This window comes from Rhagoletis pomonella, unplaced genomic scaffold (assembly GCF_013731165.1).
Source record: "Rhagoletis pomonella isolate Grant_MI unplaced genomic scaffold, Rhpom_1.0 Rhpom_scaffold_00003, whole genome shotgun sequence".
Lineage (NCBI taxonomy): Eukaryota > Metazoa > Arthropoda > Insecta > Diptera > Tephritidae > Rhagoletis > Rhagoletis pomonella.
In genome coordinates, this window is record NW_023458557.1 from 34,986,295 (window position 1) to 34,990,676 (window position 4,382).

At 46.1% G+C, this 4,382-nt stretch overlaps 1 protein-coding gene and 1 long non-coding RNA gene across 4 annotated transcripts in view; one reads left to right on the top strand and one right to left on the bottom strand.

Annotated features, from left to right (window-relative positions):
* Positions 1 to 4,382, bottom strand: part of LOC118735166 (F-box/WD repeat-containing protein 5) — a 135,847-nt gene that overhangs the window by 118,050 nt on the left and 13,415 nt on the right. The gene's annotated exons all lie outside the window — the stretch shown is intronic.
* Positions 293 to 4,376, top strand: LOC118735167. Of its 2 annotated transcripts, none has more exons than XR_004992531.1 (3): positions 293 to 389; positions 460 to 1,701; positions 1,772 to 4,376. It is a non-coding gene; the product is annotated as an uncharacterized LOC118735167 (long non-coding RNA). The 2 variants fall into 2 exon arrangements; XR_004992530.1 differs by having other exon boundaries at positions 460 to 1,259; positions 1,313 to 4,376.

Here is a 4,382-nt window from a genome sequence, read left to right on the forward strand (position 1 = left end):
TGGCTGAAGTACGCGATGGGCTTCTCCGATCCGTCGGTTTCCTTTTGGTATAGCACAGCGCCCACACCGTACTCAGACGCGTCACATTGCACAAAGAAGCGTTTAGCGAAATCTGGATGTATAAGCACAGGTGCGCTCGTTAGCGCTCTCTTTAAGTTATTGAAAGCTTCCAGGGCTTGCGTATTCATTACGAATTTTTGGCCTTTCTTCAGCAGGTCTGTCAAAGGTGCTGCCATCGCAGCAAAGTCTTTTATGAAGCGCCGATACCAGCCGGCGGTTCCGAGGAAACTTCGAACTTGCTTGACCGCTTTCGGTATCGGAATGTTTTGGATTGCTCTAATCTTTTCAGGGTCGGTCTTAAGTATACCGCCACCAACGATATACCCCAGGTAAGGCAGCTCTTTAAAACAAAATTTAGATTTCGATAATCCTATGGTTAAATTCGCATCTTTTAAACAGGTGGATACCTCGCTTAGGATTTGGAGGTGCGAATCAAAATCTGGCGCAATGATCAGCAAATCATCAAGATATATGAAAACGTTTCCTTTAAGTTTCTGAGGAATTACGCGGTCCATTAATCGGCACAAACGCTGCGCGGCGTTGCATAAACCGAACGGCATTGTTACAAACTGATACAGGGGCCGTCCAGGTACCGTGAACGCAGTGTATGGTTTGCATTTGTCCTCCAACTCAATCTGCCAAAAGGCGAATTTAAGATCAACACTGCTTATAAAGTGGGTGTCGTCGAGGCGGCTGAGTATGCCTTCGATGTTCTGCAGCGGGTAGGCGTCGTTCACGGTTACAGCATTCAGTTTGCGCGCGTCAAGGCAGAAGCGATTTTTACCCGGTTTACGAACAATTGTCGTGCGGTTACTCCACGGGCTCTCGCTTTCCTCGATCACACCTAATTCCAACATTTTATCTACTTCTTCGTAAACGATCGCTTGCATTGCCGGGGTCAAAGGGTAGTGGCGGTCTTTTATTGGCACCGCCTCGTCGACCAGCTTGATGGAATGCTTTTCAAGGTGAGTGCGTCCTAACCCGTGTTCTTCATAAGTTTTGAAGCCGCTGACCACCTGCTGTAGACGTTGTTTTTGTTCCGCCGAAAGAATATGCAGGACATGCCGCTCGTTCTTATCCTCTTCGGACACCAAATCCCGCTCTAATTTGCTGAAGTTGATTTCATCTATTGATATCAGATCTGGAGCTAACTGGAATGCGCGCCAGAAGTCCACCCCTAAGTAGATATTTTGTTCAAGGTGAGGGCATAAAAAAAAAGTTATATTTTGTTCTAAATCTTTGTACTTTACAGGTAAGGTGAGTTTGCCTAACACATTGTGTGAGCGTCCTCCAGCCGTTTTTACACTCGAAACGTACCGTTCAATTGAGGCGTCTAGTTCTTCTATGAACTCCCTACAGCCACGGCCCAGAATGCTTACCGATGCGCCAGTATCTAACAATCCGCGTGTACGAATTCCCTGAATTTCGATGTCGGCATAAACGCGGGGATCCGCTTGATCTGCGCTCTTTACCGACGACACAACCTTTCGGCGTAGCAGCTTACGTTGTCGAAACCTATCACGCGCCTTTTGAACTTTCCGCGGAACCCTTCGGCGTCCCATCAAGGCGCTGTCGGCGAAAATGCGTTGGCGTGCTTCCAAATACTTCCTCATTCTTTCTTCGTAGGATGGCATACTCACGGTCTTGGGCAAATATTTCTTTGTATTATTTTTGATTTTATCGAAAATGCTAATATTTGTTGCACTTCCAGGTAGTTTTGCGTCGCGACTTAGCCCGTCGGCTGTTGGTGTGTTGGTCGAGGCATCTACTGGTGCGGGGTTTGTGTGGAGCGCGATTCCCCCGTCGTAATGGCGTTCCGTAAGGCGTTTCCCGCTGGGTTGCATACCGGACATTTCGGTGTTATGACATCTAACTTCCCACATTTGAAGCAAAATATTCGGCGCTGCATGGACATGCAATCGGTGAAGAAATGGCCTTCCACACCACAATTCCAACACGATACCTTGCTGCGCCCAGCTGGCTGTCTAGCCGCGCGTTGGTGGCGTATTTCCTCCACGGTGACTTGACCCTCATCACCGGGAGAGAAATGTTCTTCGTCTTCGATCGACATGATTTCATTGACGTGTTGTGAGCGTGGAACAAAGCCACTTGTTAGCGTGCGATCCCTACGCGGAAAACACCGTTCCACTTCCTTACATTCCAACCGTAGCTGCTCGAGTGAATACGCGGCAATGGGATATACTATCTTAGCCAACGATTCGCGCAAATTCCCTTTCACTAATCGGATAATCTCGTACTCCGGAATTGGATTTCTAAGTCGCGAGCGCAATGTACCCACCACGTGAAAATACTCCTCTATGGATTCACCAGGTCTTTGCTTCCGCTCCGTCAATTCCCTCAGAAGCTCGAAGTCGGTGTGTTGTGATGCGAATTGGCGTCGAAGTGCGAATTGCAAGCTAGGCCAATCCACTTTACCATGCGACTTAATATAGAGCCAATACCATTCACGCGCCTCCCCACTCAACAGCCTATGGAAGTCGCGTAGAATTTCTCCCCATGAACACGCATATTGTTCCTTCAGATATTCTAACCGAAACAGAAAATCTTCAACTGACATTGAACCTCGGTTACCTTGATAATTTATCCCCCATTTTTCTATGTTAATATCCGATCGACTATCATCTTTATAATTTTCTTTTACAGACCTAGGACGACCGCTTCCAGAGGGAACTGCCGCGATTGCTGCATCTAGTGTTGGTGGTTGGCGAACTGGTGGTGGATCGTGGTAAGCCAGTGCATATGTAGCTGAATGTGACCTTGCAACGTAGTTGTTTCTGTTTGCGGCTTCTGCGGTGTTATTACTAACCTTATCACTCCTAGGTGCGACGCTATCTGAACGTCTCGACTCCAAGGATTCGATGCTGGTATTGTGTTTCCTCTTTTTGCTCATTCGGTTGCGCGCCCTATTATCGAAACCTGACGCGCCTGCCCGTGCACCTGGGCCTCGTGCTGTTCTAATTAGCTCCTGCATATTCTCGCGCATTTCGCTCATCAGGCACTTTTGTGCTTCCGCAACCATTTCTTTTAGAACCGGTGCTATTTCATCTCGGATATCACGAGCCTTGGTTGAATTGCTTATGGGAAGCCGGTTGGTCCCGCCGTAAGTAGTTGGAGGAGGGTGGGGAAAAGTCCAGGGGAGTGGTTGTGGTAGCGTTAAGGTTATTGATTGGGACTCAGTCTGTTTGGGAACCGCCCCGGTGTTTTTAGTTGCACCTGATGCATTGTTTGCAACTTCCTGCACTGAGTCACTACCAGTTGACCTAGCGTTATTATTGCCCCCTATGCGATCTGATAGGTCTATGAAGGCAGGGTCGTTTGTGCTTTGCTCCTTTTGTGGAGGCACGTTCCCTGGTGGATGCATATTAGCTTTTTTTGTGTTCGCTCGGGTATTGTAAGCAATTTGAGTGCGTGTCATTCAAATATATGTACAAATATATAAAAAAATATTATTTACGACGAAGAGAATTAAAAATTATTCTTGGATCGATATTGACTTATGCGATTTCATAAAAACGGGGGAGGGCTAGATGACGTTCCGGGGTTGAGGATCGGTTGACCAAATCCTTTTCGGGGAGTGATTGGAGCGCTGATCGTCGTTCCTGCGAGCAACAATATGCCAGTTCGGTGCAAATAATAAAAAAATCTAAGTTAAGAAATATTCAGAATCAATATGGTTATGCATCGTTACTGAGAGTTAGTTGCGGTCATAACGTACTTTTAAACTTCAAAGCAGCTTAATTACTTCATGCACCTATTAGGACTTTGAATAAAAGCAAAAAAAATTTACATCCTGAAACTACTTTCCAAACAAAAAAAATACAAAGAACCATACAAAAAATGCATTGTGGATGGAGATGCAAATAGTTTGGACTATTCATATCCAGCTATGCCATCTTAGGGTTATTGCCGGGGTCTGGTCATCCCACAACCCTCTTAATACAGATGCGGTTGAACTTGCGCACTAATGCTGAAAGCAAGCCATCTCTTTAGGAGGAGAATGCAGTCCAACCGGACCCTTTTATTCGAACGATATAACAAAAAAAATACTTTTATAGGCTGAAATAAATTTATATACGAACTTTGTATGCATGTACATATGTATGTGTACCTATGTTCGATATGCGTTTTCATTGCGCTGCTTAGGGCGAGGCCCACAGCGTTATTTCCCAAAATACTTAAATTCGCAGACGCCAATTTCAACCTATGGCGCTAGTGTTATTTCCGGTGGTTTTTGTTTGGGCGCCATTTTATCTTTGTCGCGTACACGTGTCGCCCATTTTCAGACCACCATTGTGGTTGCC